Source organism: Schistocerca nitens, chromosome 2, assembly GCF_023898315.1.
Source record: "Schistocerca nitens isolate TAMUIC-IGC-003100 chromosome 2, iqSchNite1.1, whole genome shotgun sequence".
Taxonomy (NCBI): Eukaryota; Metazoa; Arthropoda; class Insecta; order Orthoptera; family Acrididae; genus Schistocerca; species Schistocerca nitens.
The window spans coordinates 597,096,511-597,119,182 of record NC_064615.1 but is presented as its reverse complement, the minus strand read 5'-3'; the positions used below and the strand labels follow the sequence as shown (position 1 = coordinate 597,119,182).

Here is a 22,672-nt window from a genome sequence, read left to right as displayed (position 1 = left end):
AACCGCCGTACACTTTGAAATATTTTATTTTATTCTCAAAGCAACCAGTTTCGACAATTCATTTTTCCATCTTCAGGCCCCTGCATAACAAAAGGATATACATGTAGTATTACAAGGGTGAATAAACCAAGCTTACATGAAGTGACAGGTAATCATAATATCGCTTAAGCTTAAAAGTGATGAAAGTATTGGCGTTAAATCAAATCTATGTGTACATCCAGCACATTCATCGTTTTTAAGTTTAAGCGGTGTTGTGATTACCTGTCACTTCCTGTAAGCCTGATTTGTACACCTTATATTAGTACATGTATGCCCTTTTATTATGCAGGGGCCGGAAACTGGCAAAATGAATTGCGGAAAGTGGTTGCCTTGAGAATAAAATAACATGTACGGCTGTTGGTAAAGTTTATTGAAATGAAAAATACATACCAGCCGATGTCCCCTGGCCGTAATGGACCAACAGAGAACTTCCGAACATGTCGGCAGGCAGCAGCACTTTACAATTGCACGATGAGCGTTAGCAGGACATGACCAATCTCAGTGCCTTGCTCTTTGCACTGCAGGTTGATTGGACGAAATATCGTCATGTAAAAATTTTCGTAAATGGAGCTGTGTTTTGGAGTTCGCATCCAGGAAGAAGTAAGGTTGCTCTCTAGATGTGGAAAGTTCGGAAGTGTGTTCCGTTTCACGTATGTGGGAAACGTGTTAATCTATTGCTAGTTTTTGATGTGGGTGTTGATGTTAGCGAGCGTAGACGGACTGCTAAGTAAGAGGCCTCCTAATAATTTGCAGCAACTGGATAGTGGGAAGCGCCGTGTAACGAACGAAGTGTTCAGAAGTGCTTGCGGAACCGTGCAGCTTCACGGCTCACAACATACTGCCCGTTTCTCCACGCCTCGAACACGTATTTGCCCAATGCCCTACAGATGACGCCTGTGCTGCGAACCAAAGACACTCATCGTAACTCGAATCTGCTGAAGTTCGGGATACAGCCTAGACTGTCACAGAACCTTCGTAGACAGTGGTTCAAGTCTTCCGCTCGACTTAGAACCAAAGGACCATGATCTGTTCTTGTGACAAAGCTGCTGATTGTGAGCTTTGTGGAAACTCCGTGAGCATGGCTAGTACTCCCAACCTTGTCTGCCAGACCCTGGTATGATCCAGTTATGACCTCGAAGCCTAGACACCGTTCATCCCAACGTGTATCAGAATATGATGGTGGTTTTATCCTATGGTTGCTGGAATAGTTAGTTCAACATGTTGAATGAGGCCCTCTGGCATACACACTGAGTGCACATAGTGTTCCTTCCCAGTCCTTGCAGCCATTTGCCTAAGCTGTATCATTATTCGCTATACATTTGAACTGTCGAAGATTAATAAACTCCAGCTTCTCATGTTAACCTCCCCTTGACACGAATCTTAGTAAGTTTCCCAGCAGGTGAAATGAGTTTCAAAGGCTGATTTTTACCGGAAGACAGCATCTCGGACTTGTTGGTTAGTGGGGTGGGTGTCACATCCTCTGATCTTCCTGGTCCCTGTCTCAATTGTGCAGGGAGGCTAGGCCAACCATTGACATGCCACTGACAGTCAAGTGGAGAGCAGTGATAGATCCTGCACTTCCTGCGGAAGAGACGCTACCCCAATAAGAGGACCGTACTTGAGGTACCTTTGGTATATCTGGTGCATGACGCTTGGGTGCCCTCGCAGCACACGCACTCGCAGCATCTTCCAATCTCTTAGCAGTAATCAGAGATATTTACTGCTGGTTACGAACAGTAATGCTCATGCTGTGCCCGAGGACAGCATACACAATTGGGCTTCGTCGTGTCTGGCCTTTTATTTACAAAATTGTAACAAATAACTTTAAACTAAGCTTGCTGATTCTCTTTTAATTGATTGGTCTGATGTGTTAAAAACATTACAATACTCTTTTAGAACTAAAGCGATTAACAGCAAAAGCGAGATATCTCCAGAATGAGATTTTCACTCTGCAGCGGAGTGTGCGCTGATATGAAACTTCCTGGCAGATTAAAACTGTCTGCCGGACCGAGACTCGAACTCGGGACCTTTGACTTTCCCGGGCAAGTGCTCTACGAACTGGGCTACCCAAGCACGACTCACACCCCCTCCTCACAGCTTTACTTCTGCCAGTACCTCGTCTACTACCTTTCAAACTTTACAGAAGCTCTCCTGTGAGAGCTTCTGTAATGTTTGGAAGGTAGGAGACGAGCTCTCCTGCGAGAGCTTCTGTAAAGTTTGGAAGGTAGGAGACGAGGTACTGGCAGAAGTAAAGCTGTGAGGACGGGGCGTGAGTCGTGCTTCGGTACTCAGTTGGTAGCCCGCACGGTAGCTCAGCGTGTTCGGTCAGACGGCTAGCTGCTCTCTGGAATTGAAAGAACCGAGTTAATGGATCAACGACGAACTGCAACGGCTGTCTTTTGACGTCCGCCCAGAGCAGATACAACGAACTAAAACGAACAAAATGAGATTAAAAAAAAAAAAGGTTGGTAGAGCACTTGCCCGCGAAAGGCAAAGGTCCCGAGCTCGAGTCTCGGTCCGGCACACAGTTTTAATCTGCCAGGAAGTTTCAGCGAGATATCTGTTACAACAGAAAAACTGTTCAAGATTTGTTTCTTTGATTCGTTTTTCAGGTTATTGTCACTTACAAATTCGACAATAGTTTTAATTTATGATGAATAAAAATAATACATATTCTGTTAAAAGAGGAAACTAATGTGTAGTTTAATACAAAATATTGGCACACAACTTTCGCAACTTGCGGAAATTCTCAAAAAATGCGTTTGCAAGCGTCCAGAAACCCTGATAGACATACCTTTTTTCCTGTAAATATATGCTGAAATTAGGGAACTATAGGTTTTGAACGAGAATTCTGTGACCAGAAGTTTAAAAAAAAGCGTAAATTAAGTTCGCAGATCACATAAAGGAAAGGAAAAAAAGAAGGAAGCTCAACATTCCTCCGAGAACAAAGTAATCAGGAAAGAAACATTGGCTCAGACTGAAAAAGGGTGTGTCAGGAAATAGACTTTACCGTTTTCAAAGGTCTGCACCGGCAATTGCGTCAAGTTATTTACGAAGAAGACTTAAACCGAATACAGTGATTGTACCCTGCTCCTCCCGAATGAGGGTTTCGCATGAAGGCTTAAACGGAGTGAGGTGACGGTGAGGACAGACTCTTGATAAAAGTGGCGCCATCCAAAACGATTACACAGTGATTTTCGTAGCACGACTCGTTTCCAGCAAAGATTAGTCATCTTGGTGACTGTATTCATCAATGGAGTGTAGACTATTTTCTATCAAGGTATGAAGCAAGTAGTTGGTAAAGAATATCGCGAAGTCACAACTGATTATAAAACTAAGAGAAATAAATACGCTTACTCTTATTGTATGCTGTCAATGAAAAATCTCGTTAATAGACCTGCCTCTGAGCATTAATTTGTGTCTGAGTAAGTGCTAGCAATTACGTGAACTACGAACAAATTTCTGTCCTATATTCCGTCTTCATCAGCCATATACTGCGTGTAGGTCATTTTATTTCGTTTCACTTTCAGCTAAGATTTATTGTAGAATCTTTGTTTTAATTATGTCTTGTTTGTACATTTTCTGATCTCCAATACACATTTTCCTGTGGTTTCACTGCAGTTTAATAGTTACAGAGACAACGATGAGGAGGGTGTCGTGAGCTTCTGCGTACCAACGACGCCAATCGCTCTGATGGCTTAATTAAAGCGCAGCACGAGTGTTACGTAATCAGCAGGCGCGGATCGCGGGGGCAGCAGTCTGCGTTTGTCACAGATGGCAGTGATGGATGGATTGTTGCTTGAAAACCCTGCCAAATGGCTGGCATAATTACTACTGCGGCATCACTGTGCGGTTCTCGCAGCGGTATTAAACTTCTCCACGAAAATTTGCATGAACGTATAGCCTAATGAATTTATAATAATGGTTTGAGAATTAATTTTATCCTTATCAGCAGCTGTGCTACTTCTTGACGTTGTAGTCTCGATGATTAATGTTTGCCGTGGCACTGCGCAGATAAGTGTCAATATGCAGCTTATGTGTTGTAATTTTACTCTGTACAAAAGGTGTTGGCAGCTCTTACATATTATATTCCTACGCTAAAAAACTCGGTGTTAATCGATATTAGACGTAATAATGACAGATGAGGCCTGCAGAAGCAGAGGACGGTATGTCCGGCTCATATATGTCAAGTTTCCCGTATTGTTGAGACTATTTTTCTTGACTACCGTCCTATTGTCCGCAGAATGGCGTCGTCACGCAAGGCCTACAGTGTGTACCTACGCAACTGAGCCTGTAGGTAACTGTGGTCAACCATCGGCGTGTAGTATGCTGATGCAAAGACATACAGAGAATTTCTTAATGTAGCGAACTCAGAATAAGGTCCAATGTCAAGAAATCTGTGGAGGTTTGTATGGTAAGCTTGACAGGAGCTCAGGTAATTTAACGAGAGATTTGAAATAAAAATTTAGAATCATACATACGCTGAACGTATTTAAATCGTAAAATATCGGAAACGCCTGTTTTTAGATATGAGAATAATTCCTGCCGGTGGGACCCAGTGTCTCAGTAGCTAATGCCATTGTCGGTGCCCAAGGCTTTACCAACGGAGATGATAACCTGACGAAGGGACGAGTTGTGTTCTGAATGTTCTTAACTCCCCCAAACCTTAATTTTTTTGAACTGCTTTGGAAGAAGTGTAAGGTTCGTATCCCGCGAGATGTATGTTAAGTAGTAGTGGAAGTTGAATGCAGGTTTTCAGTTTATTGAGTTCTGAAGGAAGGAATACTAGGGCTTAACTTCACGTCTACAACGAGGTCACTAGCGACGAGCATAAGTACCAATCGTTTCAAGGATGGGAGAGGACATCTGCCGTGGACTTTCAAAGAATCTGCCCGGAGCGACTTAGGGAAATCGTGGAAAACCTGAATCTGGATTGTGGACGTGGATTTGAACTCTCGTCCTACCGAATGCGAATCTAGTGTGCTAAGAATTGCAGCACGTCGCTCGGCTTAATAAACTCCTGAGCAGAGGAGCCGTATGGGACATTCGTGACAAAAAATAAAAACACCTACAGCTATCTCTTATGATTTTATTTTATTTTGTCGCTACCAGTTTCAACGCTTCATTGCGCCATCTTCAGGCCTGTATGCGATAGCATTATCAACTTATCAATCAATTACCAGAGACCTCCTGCTAAAAGGATGGACATACAAAAGTATGGGACATTGTTTTGATTTTACGGTTAATCGAAAATCTCAGTTACTTTCGGTAAGGAGTGCTACCATAATGTCCCTAGCCGGCCGCGGTGGTCTAGCGGTTCCAGGCGCTCAGTCCGGAACAGCGCGACTGCTACGGTCGCAGGTTCGAATCCTGCCTCGGGCATGGATGTGTGTGATGTCCTTAGGTTAGTTAGGTTTAAGTAGTTCTAAGTTCTAGGGGACTGATGACCACAGTCCCATATTGCTCAGAGCCATTTGAACCATAATGTCCCTCTCGCTTAACCTACAACAATTTATCATGAATTAGTCACCTCACCAGGTTGAGGGGGATACAAAACAACGAAATATTGAAACAATCATATACAGAGCATTTTCAGGGTTTGAGAAGACCACTGCTCAAAAACTCCAAAACGTATAGAAAACAGACACACATAAATGGACAGAGCATTTCTCCAAGTTGTTAAATCATGCTACAGTGCTCAATGTGACAGTCTGTGATGTAGCAAACGTCAGTATGTACGTGTAGCTTATTGAAGTCGCTGTCACGAATTGTCCGAGACGGCACGGCAGCAGTCGCCTTTGGAAACCTGTTCCCCGGGATGCCTATCTTCACGCGTGACCTAATTCGATGTGACATTACCCAGTGATTCATCTACTTCTTCTGAAACGCTTGCATCACGGTACAACTACGCCACGGTACATTACGAAGAGAAACTTTGAGAGATGCTCCATCCAATGGCAGGCGTCATTTTTCTGTATTTGTTTTTGAGCAGTGGTCTTCTGTATCCCTGGAGGTACATACGAATAACCCTGTATAAGATCCTACTACCCTGATTCTGTTTCGGACTTTAAAAAACTGGCCAAATGGCTTGGCTAATGATTCATTTGCTCTTAAGCACTGCATAAATAGCGCATATGTATTCAGTTCAATGACAGGGTGATGGGAGTTGGTAGCAAGTGAAACACTGGTATTTATAATGATAATTATCGTACAGCAATCTAACATCCCATTCCCTTGAACGCTATTCAAGACCAATAACATAAATACAATCGGTAGGACACACTCATTGTAAACGACGCTACCTTACTGTTCTTAGGAAGGGAGTAATACGTCGCACAAGTTAATAAAGAAAGGTGCGCTTTCCAGACGCATGAAGAACAACATTTGAGGTACAACAATATGAGATACCACGTAGGCAAGGACAACGAAAAGAGGGCACTTAGTATCACTGCTTCAATATTAGAAGAGGTAGCTCATCTGTAAATTCGAAGACAAATTACTCTAGATCGTAGCATAATAATTGGACTCTTATAAGATACAGTCCACATGGACTTTCAGACACAGGAACACTCCCAAATTGATTAATTAGGCTGACTTTTATACAATATTGGCAAGGAAAATTTGTTTTACGTAATCTAGAGAGAAAAGTAGCCCCTGTGAAATTGTGAAGTGCATATAATTTAGACAATACAGATGGCTAATAACACAAAAATAGCATCCGTGATTACCGACAGTTCCCACAGAAGATGTATAGGCAAGATGTGGACTTCTGTATCACTCAGCGCATCCTTAAGCGATCACCTACGTGGTCAGAGAAAGAAAGCCTTATATCAAAACCTCTTAACTTAGGATAATAATGTTTCTGAAGTATTGAATCAGCATCAAAAGAACATGAACATGCCACACGTTTCAATAATTTGAATAGTAATAGCTAATAAGTTCAGTCAGTTTGTGTGAAGAGGATATTTATGATACATGATGAAAAACCCTTGTAATTAGCATAAGAGTCCATCATAAATGACTTTATACATAAATCCTACATGATTCAGCGTTCAGACAACACCTAGAAATACCTACAGCTGCTACAGGATTCTCAAGTAATTCATATGTCTTCATTCTCCCTCCAGCGTCTCCCAGTCAACGGAAGAAGCTGACCGGCCTCTAGCAACTGTTTCCTAACAGTTTCCGTTTCGGTCAATGGGCGCCACTTGGTTAACATTTATTTTCAACCTTGGCTCAATGAATCAACGCAACTTCTCTAACCAGAGAACACAGAGCCGGAGATACAGTACACTGTTACTCAGAATTATTAAAGATAGCTGTAAGAAGTCACACTACTATTACTTTGTTGATCCAGAAGAAAATGAAAACAAATTCATTCAAATATGAAAAAAAATATTTATCTGATCAAATGGATCAGTTATGCCTTTATTATGTATGAGAGCTGAATTCAGATTGAGTCAACTCGTCAGTCTCTTAACAGTCGACACATTTCAGTAGCTGAATCAGTTTAAATACCTTTAGGTTGGCTGTTGGTCTGGACAGTCGATATAGTGTGATGTGGGTACAATTCCCTCTTATGAAGTATGCAATTGATATTGATAACCCTGCATGAATAAAGGGCAAGACTTCGTCACCGAGAATCTTCAGATACACATCCTGGTTACCCTTCACCTTAACTCCGTTATTGACGCATGAGTGTGTACTGAAAAACAAGCCCACGACGAACGGTGAGCGACTTTTAGCCATGAAACACTACATAAAAGCGACTATCCGGAAAAGATCCTAACTGACAGGGACGAGTGTCACTTACCCATTGTCAGTGACAACCGGTTTCAAACCCGATCGGAAATATTGCTGTCAGGGAATGCTGGTCTATTTCAACCAGTTTCTGAACAAACATTTCAAAGGGAACTGCGCGCAATGTACATTTTGAGTCGGGTTCCAGTCTCACATAGAAATTGGACAGTATCTGACTGGAGTCGTATAGTATAACGTAACGAGTCCGAATGTGTCTCTTTGCAAATGTTGCAAAGCGTTGAGCGTAGAGTTTGCCTAATGAGGCGCATAACCTGAATTAAATAGAGAGTATAATTAAGGCCGAAAATGGTTCGGTAATGTTTTGGAGGTGTCTATCACACCATGACTTGGACCCGTTTAACTTTCTTCATCGCTGAATGGAGGCCATTACCAAAGTGACAGACAACATTACACTGTTTTAAGGTGAGGTCCTGTCCGCCCCGATAGATGAATGGTCAGCGTGACGGACTGCCGTCCTAAGGGGACCGGGTTCGATTACCGGTTTGTTCGGGGATTTTCTTCTCTCAGGGACTGTGTGTTGTGTTATCTTCATCATTATTTCATCCCCATCCGGCGCGCAGGTCGCCCAATGTGGCGTCGAATGTAATAATACCTGCACCAAGGCGGTCGGACTTACCCCGTAAGGGGCCTCCCGGCCAATGACGCCAAACGCTCATTTCCATTTTTTTTCAACGTGACGTCCTATGGGGGTTGACAAATGTTTTGTTCAGCGTGCAATTTTTCTGACTCGCTGGATAGAAATATTACGATCTGTATTGGAAAAATAACAAAGCAATAAATCACTAACCAGTGCTTCTGAAGAAAGTTCTAGAGTTTCATTTTTAATTAAGTAGTTCATTCTTCAGGAATGCTTTAAAGTGGTGTTGGACGATGTCCTGGAAATATTTGCTTCGGTCCTGCGAAAAACGGAGGCTTTTTTGGATTTCAAATTTCGGATTGCAGCATATTAGTTGGGTTTTCATGCTGTCTGTCGATTCTCAATTCCTTTCCTGTGTAGTTGTAACATACTACGTACAGTAAGTATAGGCCTCTAAGAAAACTCCGTCTGGACAGGCCTTAAACTGCCGACAGTACCGACTGACCGCCGTGTCATCCTCACCCCATAGGCGGATATGGAGGTGCATGTGGTCACCTCTCTCCCAGCCATTGTCACTTTACAAGATCAGACGAGCTGCTTCTCAGTGAAATAGCTCGTCTATTGGCCCTACAAGGGATGTGTACACCGCACTTGCCCACAGCCCTCGGAAGACCTATACCGTCACCCAGTGCTAGCCAAGCCAAGCAGCGTTTTACTTTGGTGATATGACAGGAACCCGAGCAACCACCGCACATGGCCGCTGGCGTAAGGAGAGGTCACTGATTTGTAACTTATTCTTATGTCATGACTGAGTGGTTTGTGTAGTTTCACGTTTCAAGGTTTGGTTCCTTGTTCATTCACAGTACTGTCTTGAAGGACGTTAGATGTCACTTGACGATGGTGCAATAAGTCTAAAATCGGTTAGTAATAAACCGTTGTCAGTGGAACGAAAGATAATGTAATTTTCAACCTTATACATGAAATTATTCTTCCAAGATCGAACGGAAGAATACTGTGGATATTTTAAAATATATGTTTTAAGTGCTAGTTTCAAACTTATATTTACGACGTTCGTCTGTTGATCATATGTTGTGTGTTTATGTAACACTGATTTTAAGTTAATACATCTTTTATGTGTGATTTAAATTGACAAATATGAAACTTTCTTATGTTCTCCTCAATATAAACTTTACATTGCGGACCTTACAAAATGTCTCTCAGACCAGTAAATATTCCAATATGCGCTAAACTGTCTTGATAATGTGTCCCTATTTGTTTTAATTTCGTGTGTATCATCTGCTCGTATCATTCACTCCAGGCTTCCCTCAAAGTCCCATACGTTTTATTTCACTCTACATCGACGAACACTTCGTCGTGATTCTTAGATGTCATGTGGTTGTATAGGATTTATTTTTTAAAATACTTACCCTATTTTCTTTAACTAAAAAAGGATTCAAGGGAAATAAGATTTATCAGACTTTCTCATTGTACTGGACATGAAGTGTAGAGTGCAAATGCTTCTGTTAGGATACGCGACCACTGACCGTGGTTCAAATGGTTCAAATGGCTCTGAGCACTATGGGACTTAACATCTATGGTCATCAGTCCCCTAGAACTTAGAACTGCTTAAACCTAACTAACCTAAGGACAGCACACAACACCCAGCCATCACGAGGCAGAGAAAATCCCCGACCCCGCCGGGAATCGAACCCGGGAACCCGGGCGTGGGAAGCGAGAACGCTACCGCACGACCACGAGATGCGGGCACTGACCGTGAACCGCGCACAAATTAAATCCTGATTAGCTGATGTGAGGGAAGCTGCAGGACGATTCCGCTTCGTCGGTTAAAGTGTGGCAACTCTGCAGCCACGCCACACACCTGCGCGTGTTGCGGCCTGCAGCAGTAGCAGCAGCCGGCGCAAGTGGTGTCGTGAATTCTTCATCCCGACGTGAGAGCGACCACCTGCTGCTGGCGCCGTCGCCGCCACTGCAGGTCACAGTCAATGCCAGACTCCACCGAGCATGCGTAGTTACTGGAATAACGCCAACAGCGACGAAACATTTGCATCTCCAAGCCCTTGTTTTCTACAACAGTTCTCTGTACTGCTAAAGTGCGCGTCATATATCTTGGCGGCCGAGTTTAGGTTCGTTCTGCGCAATTGACGTCACAAAACACAGTCAGCCAATGAACAGAGAACGACGTTGCCAGATCTCGACTGCAGTGCAGAGCATGGACGAGTGTCTTCAGTTTTAGAAACGTTCAGTCATAAATAAATTAATAGAACAAAAGCAATGTCTTGATAGCAGACTTTCTTTTATAGAAAGTTTGGAAAAAGCATTCTTTATACCAATTGCTTCATATTCTATTAATTAATTAAACCAAACAAGCAATAAGACTCCTAATTCAGGCGATAGCAAGGAAAGGTGTTTGTTTCAATCTCACGAATTGCTTTTTTGCAATAAAGAACAGCAGTAATTGTTTATTTCCTATTGTACTTCGACGAAGCGTGAATAATTCATAGTCATACCAACAGTGTTTATAAGTAGTTGCGACAGGTGTTAAAGTCCTTATGGAGTTACATTGTTCGGTGAGCTGAGGTAGCGGAATGGTTAAGGTCTTGGGCTGCCAAGTAAAGGGTTATGAGTTCGAACCTTGTGCGGTGCTTAGTATTTTCTTTATTTAAAAACAATATTGGAGTGCCTTACTTCACGAATTTTTTTCGTTTGAATGAAATTTCTAGTGCTTTGCCTCTTCATTAACTTTTTCGCTGCTGCAGACACGTGCTCCCCGAATTCCGCGCTGTGCGCGATTTTGTCATCACTGCACTTCTCGCCTGTGCAGACACATGGTGTTCCCACTGCTTTGACACACTTATCATTCGATTTCACAGAAACTATTTGGCCAAAAAATTTGATTTTTACACGTCTTCTTGACTGATACCTTCCCCCCATAAATGACTTAATTTTGTTTTGATGTGCAGCATTAAATGTAGTAAACCATTGCACGAAATTTTGATGAGTTTGCAGAGGCAAAAGTCCATAGCGTATACTTTCCGTATGGTCGATTTTAGTTGCCACAATGTTGAGAATGAAATGTGGACAGGATACCTAAATTTCATATAATATTTACTGTATAACAAAATCTCATTTAATTTAAGTACCACATAGGTGTCGTATGTAATATTGAGAAATATTCCGTCTTTCGCGACTGTACTAAAAGTTTTATTTACACAGGGCGCGTTTGGCTTTATTTTAAAGCACTTCCATCGGTGAAAGGTATGGCACATACACAATAGTATTCATGTTCTATTTCTTGTGTTTGTTCCACAGTCGCAGTTTTACCAATGGTATTGAAATATATCCCTCTTCTGCAACTGTAATAAGCGACTTATTTAGACCAGACGCGTTTCTCTCTTTTGAAGCATCATAAGAGGACTGTATTTTGTGTCCTCCATTGCCAAGTCACCTTTCGTAGTTTTGTGCTGCGGTAGCACAATATTCAACGTTTGTGTTGGCTCATCAGTGTTTTAGCAAATAAATGCTGCTTGTGTGTGCCACACACAAAATTATATTTGACTAAGTCCACAGTTTTGTTTAATGTATTTTGTCTACTTCCTTTTGATTGATTGAAGTGCTTTAAAATAAAGCCAAACGTGCCCAGTGTAAGTAAAACTTATGTTACAGTCGCAAAAGGTGGAATATTTCTCAATATTACATACGACACTTACATGGTACTTAAATTAAATGAAATAAATAGGTATCTTGTCCACATTTCATTCTCAACATTGTGGCAACTAAAATCGACCATCCGGAAAGTCTACTCTATGGACTTTACCTCTGCAAATTCTTCAAAATTTCGTGCAATGGTTTACTATATTTAATGCTGCATAATAACTGCGTTAAACATCGAAACAAAATTAAGTCATTTATGGGGGGAAGGTATCAGTCAAGAAGATAAGTGAAAATCTAATTTTTGAGCCAAATACTTTTTGTGGAATCGAATGATAAAAGAGTGTCAAAGCAGTCGGAACACAATGTGTCTGCACAGGCGAGCAGTGCAGTGACAAAATCGCGCACAGCGCGGAATGCAGGGAGCACGTCTTTGTAGCAGCGAAAGGGTTAATGCGGCCGTGGTGGCTTTACTTCATGAACTGCGCGCTCCCCCCTAAACGTAAGCTTGCGAACTATGCTATACTATGGCGCTGCTTCTCTTGGCGCGTGCGTCGTGTGCAACTGGCAACGCAGCAATCTCCCGCGTCTAGGCGGGCATGCGCGAGCCGCCAAGATAAAAGAATTGAACTATAGCAAGTGTTCAATTTTCTCTTTGGTGAATGATGTATTCATATACACTACTGGCCATTAAAATTGCTACACCAATAAGATGACGTGCTACAGACGTGAAATTTAACCGACAGGAAGAAATTGCTGTGATACGCAGATGATTAGCTTTTCAGATCATGCACACAAGGTTGGCACCGGTGGCGACACCTACAACGTGTTGGCACGAGGAACGTTTCCAACAGATTTCTCATACACAAACAGCAGTTGACCGGCGTTGCCTGGTAAAACGTTGTTGAGATGCCTCGTGTAAGGAGGAGAAATGCGTACCATCACGTTTCCGACTTTGATAAAGGTCGGATTGTATCCTATCGCGACTGCGGTTTATCGTATCGCAACATTGGTGCTCGCGTTGGTCGCGATCCAGTGACTGTTAGCAGAATATGGAATCGGTGTGTTCAGGAGGGTAATACGGAACGCCGTGCTGGATCCCAACGGCCTCGTATCACTAGCAGTCGAGATGACAGGCATCTTATCCGCATGGCTGTAACGGATTGTGCAGCCACGTCTCGATCCCTGAGTCAACAGATGGGGACGTTTGCAAGACAACAACCATCTGCACGAACAGTTCGACGACGTTTGCAGCAGCATGGACTATCAGCTCGGAGACCATCTCTGCGGTTACCCTTGACGCTGCATCACAGACAGGAGTACCTGCGATTGTGTACTCAACGACGAACCTCGGTGCTCGAATGGCAAAACGTCATTTTTTCGGGTGAATCCAGGTTCTGTTTAAAGCATTGTGATGGTCGCATACGTGTTTGGCGACATCGCGGTGAACGCACATTGGAAGCGTGTATTCGTCATCGCCATACTGGCTTATCATCCGGCGTGATGATATGGGGTGCCATTGGTTACACGTCTCGGTCACCTCTTGTTCGCACTGATGTCACTTTGAACAGTGGACGTTACATTTCAGATGTGTTACGACCCGTAGCTTTACGCCTTCATTCGATCCCTGCGAAACCCTACATTTCAGCAGTATAATGCACGACCGCATATTGTAGGTCCTGTACGGGTCTTTCTGGATACAGAAAATGTTCAACTGCTGCCCTGGCCAGCACATTCTCAAGATCTCTCACCAATTGAAAACGTCTGGTCAATAGTGGCCGAGCAACTGGCTCGTCACAATACGCAGTCACTACTCTTGATGAACTGTAGCATCGTGTTGAAGCCGCATGGGCAGCTGTACCTGTACACTCCATCTAAGCTCTGTTTGACTCAATGCCCAGGCGTATCAATGCCGTTATTACGGGCAGAGGTGGTTGTTGTGGGTACTGATTTCTCAGGATCTATGCACCCAAATTGCGTGAAAATATAATCACATGTCATTTCTAGTATAATATATTTGTCCAATGAATACCCGTTTATCATCTGCATTTCTTCTTGGTGTACCAATTTTAATGGCCCGTAGTGTAGTTACATTCTCTATTCCACAGTGCATTTTGTCAACGTACGACTAGCATTTTTAACTCATACTCCTGAAACCTATGATTCTATGGTACCAAAGACGCTGGTTATGAAAGTTACTTGTTGCTTCAGATGCTCTAAATATACCCATTATAGTATTCACAAGCTATTAGCGGAAATCTCTGAAACACAAGCCCTAGGTGTACAATAGAAGCTGTCCCTTATCTCTCAGAAAATATATGTAATAAAAGTGGAATGGGAGTTTTCGTGTGCGCCGGTATCTCTTCAGCCACGTAGAGTCTTTCCAGTTACAGTGAGCGTCAATAATGTCTGTTGAGATGCAGTGACACATAAATACAGCATATGTGCCTCATTACACCATGGCGCTGATTACATTTAATAGTCACAACGATCTCGTTTTGCTCGAATTAATAATACAGCAATGATCATGGTTATATACATTTACTAATGATTTATACTATCTGGGTCTCACGACACCCGCTCAGAAATTCCGTTTCGTGCAGTGCCAAAGTGCTAACACTGGTACAGAGAGACGTTGCTCGGCTCCTCTGAAATTAGCATTATTGTCTTTCTACGGCCAGATGTACTCATGTGATCACAATGTAACACTGAATTTAAGTTTGAAGTAAAATAACTTGCATTATCCATCCGTGAGTCACGATACGATTTTTGTTCCATACGTTTTGTTTTCACTGTATTGATGCTGTGCTTACGAACAGTGAACACATGCAGTTGAGTACAAGGATGGAAATAATCGCCACCTTAACTGCCACGCTAAGGGAGGGGGATGGGGGGTGGGGGGGGGGGGGTGATATAGAGGATGAAAAGTTTTTTTGAAAATTTTTCACCATTAAGACAATTTTGATGCTGGACCTACGAAAATTTGTATTTGGTTCCTCAATCAGAAATAAAGAAATACATGTTCATCATTTTTTATATTTAATCTCTGGTGGGGTTGAACAGTAGATGTAGACTTTTTTGATAATGAATCATTATTAAAGAACTACTGATGAATTTTTCAAAGATATATCTATAAAACTGGTATTTGAGTTCGCGGCTGAAAAAAAAAAGGAAAGCATTTTTCAGTGTTTTCAGGAATTCAGCCGCCAAGGGGTTAAATAGGGCATGAAATGTTTTGTGAAATATTTCATTATGAAGCATTTTTAAAGATAAATCTCTGAAAATTTGAATTTGGCTTCTCAAATGAAAATAAAAAAATATACATCCCACTGTTTCTGGAAATTCAGCCACTAAGTGGTAGAATTGTCGATGAAAGTTTTTTTGAAGATAATTGATTATTAAAGATTTACTAAAGCATTTTATAGCTACAACTATGATACTTGGTATTTGACTTCTCTGTTAGAGATAAAAAAATAGGTGTTTCACAAAAACTCGTGTTTCACAAAAATATGTGTTTCGCTGATTTTGAAGTTCTATCCCTAAGGGGGTGAAATAAGGGATGAAAATTTTTAAGAGTATATTTCGTTACATTAAAAAAATTTAAAGCTAAGTCTCTCAAAACTGATATTTCACTTTTCGGTTAGTTATACAGAAATATGTTTTAGAGGACGAAAGTTTATATGCAAATGTTACCAAAGGGATGCAAAAGGCATGGTTAACAAACCCACCGGACTCCATTACCAGAATCACTTTTTAGTTAGATATACGTTCGGGAAAGACCATACTTCTATGGCCTTAATTAACATGAAAAGTTTATAAGGTATTGCAATTTGTGAACAACATAAAAATTCGATTAAAGAGAAACTAAAAAAATCAGTGCAGACCAAACAGTCTACCCCAGCGAAGCAGCGGACGCTAAGCTAGTATATATATATATATATATATGTATATATATATATGCGATTTAGAGGTAAATATCGCTAGGAGAAGGTAGATACCGTCTAAAGGAAAATTAAAGAGGCTTTTGGAGAAAAGAGAGGCAGCTGTATGAATTTTTAACATAGGGATTGTATAGCCAACCGGTTACAAATAACTGTTTGGTACAATGACCTAAATTTCGACAACACTACTGATGTCTGCATCAGAATGGAATTTAGAGAAACCCTGTAAATATAAGATAGAAAATTAATTATGACGACAAGTATTAACCAAAATGACAACTGTCATGACGTACAAAGGTTACTTATGTAAAATTAGATTTCGAGAAAGCACTGGTCAGAATTAACAGCATATATGCTCAAGTCAAAAAATAAAACATGTTCCAGCCTTTGGAACATGTGCCTAGGTATGAAGCACATCAGACTGATCGACCCAGTGGCTTTAACTGCTGCCAAGAAAACAATACAAGCTATGCCGTCCCCACCTGAAACATTATAAGAGAAAAAATTGAGAAAACGTCAGTCAATTTTAAAGACGAGATACAGAGGAAGAAAGTTTAACGTACTTTTGAAAATACAGAGTAGTCAAGCAGATAACTAAGAGCCATCTATTAAGCTTTACGAAAATTACTATTACGTAAAGGACAAGAAAATATAGAAAAATTATACAAACAGCTATACAATCCAGAAAATATCTACATAGCACACGTCTATGAGATGCGAAGAAAATCATGTTTCGGAAACAGAGGCGGGAAAATATAGTAAAAGATAGAGGCATCAAAATTCCACGAGCAGTGGATTAAAATCATTGAAAAAATTTTTGTTACGTAATTGTAACTGTTTGTTGAGGATCTTGAAAATCTCCAGCTCTTCAAGTACCTCGAACCTATGACCTTTCTTTTCTCTATGTAAAAGGGAAATTTTTTGGACGCTTAACGGTTTGTGTCTGGAAATTAGCAGATAATCAGCAAAAGTGGAACTGTTTGCATCAGTGCCTCTTTTTCCCTATAAATGTTCCTTATATGACACACACACAGTGCGCGAGTCCTACTTGCAGTTGATCAATTTTTGTGATTTATTCTACCTGTTTCTTGTTCCATCAGATGTAGAATAATCTGTAGTGTAAATTAACACTGCCCTTCCTCAGGGAACGTATTGGTATAATCCTATTAAGACCATCAACATACAGTGATGTTAATCGAAATGATTAAGACTGCTTCTAATAAGGACGCTACACTTCATGACAAGTGAAAATAATTTTTTTTTAATTTACGTAACACTGACTTACTACGTACGTTATTATACATTATTCTTATATACAAGACAAAACACCCTGAATTCGGAACTGTTTTAACAAACTGACATTAATATTGTCACGCGTCACCATTGCTCAGCTCTCACGCTTTCTGAACCACTAAGTAAGTATTGCTACTATCAGCCACCAGTGTACAATGTTGGGACGTTAACTGTGTTCTCTTTAGAAACAGGAGCGTAAATAATGGAAGACATGTGTCAAGAGCAAGACGACTTCAGTTGTTACTGGACGAAAACACAGAATGTGATAGCGGGCAATCAAGGACTAATTTTACGTCTGTATAAGAAAGTCAAACAACTACGTTGGAATGTGGTCACTGTGGAAATATTATATTAATGAAAGTTAGTTCCTGATTCAAAATAGTGCTTGATAAAAGTTTAGTAAAACTGCGCTAGTATGAGAATATTGTTAAGGATGCTGTTGCTAGGTGTCCGTGCAAAATAAGAAATTAGAGCAACATATTCTGAGAGATTGTGATTGTTATTAACAATATTCGAGGGTTTTAATATTGCTATGATGGAACGAGAGCCTTTTGCCGTGTTTGGAGGGGAAGATCAGCAAAAGTGGAACTGTTTACAACAGTGCCTCTTTTTCCCTATAAATGTTCCTTGTTATGACACACACACACACACACACACACACACACACACACACATTCAGTGTGCGAGTCCTACTCGCAGTTGGACTCTTTGGACAAGAGTTACCGGTCTATTAATACAACGATACAACGATAGGGCGCCTGTCGAGGGGCCAGATGGCACAACGGAAGTGCGACCCCGAGAAATTAAGGTTTCGCGTTTGAATCTCGATTACGCTCGTAGCCTTAATCTGTCACAAACATTTGACTCAGTGAACATTTATAAAAGAGTAAAAAATGTGACGGGCTCATATCAGTTTAGATGTTATTTACGACCATCACTGCGAGTAGTTCAGCGATTTCGATGCATAATGGAATGCAACTAACAGATTTCATACTTCGCAAATGACTGACATATTGAAAAGTTGGTGCATCTACTAGACAAAGTCGGCGACTGCATGACTGGCAAAAAGGCGTAGGTTGTGTTGTATGACCCACTGTGACCGTGATCTCTGACCGATATTCGGATGTAACTGGACGCACGTGCTGTGCTGGGTTGCTGAGATGACCTAAGTGCACCTTCTTCCGCAAACCGCCAGCAACGTGTGTGACGCAAAATACGTGGCGTGTCAGTATCGTTGTAGCCCCTCTCTTTTCCAGTAGTAGACGAATGCCCGAGAAGGTGGTTCACAATGTAAGCTTATATTTCACTGAATTTGTCGAGAGAAATATGCGATTAGTAAGATAAATTTGGTACAAATGTACTAATATCACTTGTTATGGAACATATTTTATGAGGGTTTAATCCAGAATGTCAGCTTCAGCATTTGTTGCCAGAAACTGTACACTGACATCATCACTCCCCTGGGGCTCTTGTTGGTGGTGATGGAAATTTGGGTCCCCTGTAGGTCGAATGACTCCGTCTCGCCGTGTGCTGGATTAGATTTGATTATATTAATTATTCATTCCATAGATCCACAAAAGAGGGGATCCTCCTGGGTGTGGAACATGTCAGATAAACACATTACAAAGATGTAATTTGAAAAACTTGAGTTTCATTAATTTTAATGATCCTCAGTCAATAAACAGTAAAATTAGGTAGATGAATTAAATTAAACTTGTAATATTGACAGGTTTAATACTTACATCTGCATTCATTAAATCCATCATTCACACAGTAGCTAGTTACTTCGCAATTACAACCAAGTATTGTCAAAAATTAAAGTTAATTATTCATTCCAATGATCCTCAGTTAAGAACAGTCAAATTATGTACAAGATTTAAAATTAAACTTCCACTACTTACCGACTTACGACTTACATCTGCTTTCCATACATCCATCATTCATATAATAGGTGGCTGTTACAACAAAGTACTGGCAAAAATTAAAGTATAATAAATTTTCTTTAAAATGGTCTACTTCACTTGTTGAGAAATTCATGGATAGAATAGAAGGAGGTGGCCACCAAAAGTTCTCTTAAATTATGTTTAAATTATGACTTGTCTGAAACTAAACTCTTAATGCTTACTGGTAAATTATTGAAAATATGCGTTGCTGAATACTGGACTTCTTTCTGGGCAAGAGTAAGTGATTTTAAATCTTTATGTATGTTGTTCTTATTCCTACTACTGATACTGTGTACTAAGCAGTTAGTTGGAAAAAGAGATCTATCGTTTAAAACAAACTTCATTAAGGAATAAATATACTGAGAAGCTGTGGTTAGTATTCCCAATTCTTTGAATAGGCTTCGATATGATGTTCTTGGATTTAAACTACACCTTACTCTTATTGTACGCTTCTGTACTCTAAAAACTTTTTCTCGGTTTGTGGAGTTACCCTAAAATATGACACCATATGACATAATGGAGTGAAAATAAGCAAAAGCCAGTTTTTTTTATATTTATATCTCCTATGTCTGATATCATTCGCATTGCAAACACAGACTTGTTTAGGCGCTTTAGCAGTTTGTTAGTATGTCGCACCCAACTGAATTTGTTATCAAGTTGTAATCCCAAGAATTTTACACTCTCAACTTCTCCTATTTCCATGTCATCATATTTTATACACACACTAGAGGGAAATCTCTTGGAAGTTCTGAACTGCATATAGTGGGTCTTTTCAAAGTTTAATGACAGTGAATTGGCAATGAACCACTTATCAAAATGTGATTAGCTGCTCTTTCTGAATTTATATTTGATTTACTATTTATTGCATTGTTTGTATCATCTGCAGACCTCGGTTACGGTGTGTACGTGTTTTGTAGATTTAAGTAGCAATCGCTAAAATGATTTGTGGCGATGTGTCTCAAACAAGAAAAACTTTAAAAACGATAGTCAAATACAAACACAGTTAAACTCACACTCGCTCTCACATTTTCAGTCACTCGTTCCGCACATTCACACCATCACTCAAATTATCAAACCTTAAAAATGAGCGGTCTTTCACAGTCTGCTATAAACCTGGATAGGTCGGCAAAATAACGACTAAACCAACTCTTACGCATCAGTGGTGGGTGCTAGGAAAAAAAGGAAAAGCAACCACCCTGAAAGCATATTAAAATGTGAATCCTTGAGGTGAATTAAAAGTTTGCTGCGCTGGGACCTGGACCTGTGACCTTCGCCTTGTGCAGGGAAGTGCTCTGCCGACTCTTTCTTTCTGTCTACAAACAATCCTTTTACCAATGGTATAGCAAACAACGTACATATCTTTAACATAAAAATGTAGTACATCAGCATAGGGATTGAAGCAGAAGACATTTCTAACAGTTGAAAAAATGGAAATGAAGTCCCATGCTTCTTTACAGAGCGTAGGGGAACGATGCGGGAAACCCGCACCGCCTTACTAGGCAAGGTCCTACTGGAGGTGGTTTGCCGTTGCCTTCCTCCGACCGTAATGGGGATGAATGATGATGCTGAAGACGACACAACAACACCCAGTCATCTCGAGGCAGGAAAAATCCCTGACCCAGCCGGGAATCGAACCCGGGACCCCGTGCTCGGGAAGCGAGAACGCTACCGCGAGACCACGAAGGGCGGACTTTCTAACACTTAGGTAGTGATAAATGTAAAATTGCCACTTGAACATCTATAATATCAAGATAAAAGTTCACACAGCAGGAAGAAACTCTACAGTCAACATTTCATAATTTTAAAAATATCCGCTTCAAAGTCTATTCATTTCCGTTCAATACTGAATATATACTATGTGATCAAAAGTGTCAGGACACGTGGCTGAAAATGACTAACAAGGTCGTGGCGCCCTCCTTCGGTAATGCTGGAATTCAATATGGTGTTGGCCCGCCCTTAGCCTTGACGACAGCTTTCACTCAATCAGGTGCTGGAAGGTGTCTTGGGGAATGGCAGTTCATTCATCACGGAGTGCTGCACTGAGAAGAGGAATCGTGGTTCGTCACTCCACACAACGTTTTTCTTCTGTTCAGTTGTCCAATGTTTACACTCCTTACACAAAGTGAGGCGTCGTTTGGCATTTACCGGCGTGATGTGTGGCTTATGAGTAGCCGTTCGACCATGAAATCCAAGGTTTCTAACCTCCCGCCTTACTGTCATAGTACTTGGTGGATTCTGATGCAGTTTTGAATTCCTGTGTGATGGTCTGGATAGATGTCTACCTATTACACATTACGACCCTCTTCAGCTGTCGTATGTCTCTGGCAGTCAAAAGACGAGATCGGCCTGTACGTTTTTGTGTTGTACGTGTCCCTTCACGTTTCCACTTCACTATCACACCGGAAACAGTGGACCTAGGGATGTTTAGGACAGTGGAAATCTCGCGGACAGACATATGATGCAAGTGACAACCAATCACCTGACCACGTTCGAAGTCCACGAGTTCCGAGGAGCGGCCCATTCTGATCTCTCACGATGTCTAATGACTACTGAGGTCGCTGATATGGAGTTCCTGGCAGTAGGTGGCAGCAGAATGCACCTAATATGAAGAACTTATGTTTTTGGGGTGTCCTGATACATTTGATCACATAGTGTACTTTGTCAAACATGCCCTATAGATAATTAAAATGACGGATCACCAACATATTACTCCTACACGAAATATAAGAGATCACCACCTTAATTAATCACTAACGTACTTGACTTATACACACGCTGTTAGTGCTACTTCCATTTCTTTTACTTTTATTAGAAACGGACTGTTGTGATAGCTCACCACTCGTCATGTGAAAATAAGCTGTATACTCTAAAAAAGTCGCAGTGGATGCAAAGAAAAAGATTTCAGGAGTTCTCAGCCCAGTGCACAGTAAATGTATATTATACATGACAAAGAACTTTTTGAAGAACTTAAGGTAAGGCGCAGTGTGGAAAGGAAAATCGTTTTATGGTCAGACATACGCACATACATTCATATTGAGTTCCTCAGCAATGGCACTGTCACTTTCTTATTTTTTCCATCGCATAAGCTGTTTTCGTAGTGTCAGTTCTGTAAGACATATTCATACTATTTACAAATCGGACTCCATTTCAACAATAAATATTAACAACATTTAAATTCTTCACTACATTCTCTGCGAGTTAGAAATTTCATTACTATCATTCTTAGATCAATTCCAGTTTCATTTCTAGCTACAATGCACACAACACAATCAAAATATATAAAAAAAGAAAATGACACTTCTTATAGAAAGTAAAAGCAGTTGCTTTGTATTAATCCAGATAACTACAAGGCAATCAAAAACCGGAAGACTTAAATGCGTAAGTAAATA

At 40.9% G+C, this 22,672-nt stretch overlaps 1 pseudogene; it reads right to left on the bottom strand.

The window, feature by feature from the left end:
• The window catches only part of LOC126235184 (ribonucleoside-diphosphate reductase large subunit-like), a 91,177-nt pseudogene that overhangs the window by 37,431 nt on the left and 31,074 nt on the right, over nt 1-22,672 (bottom strand).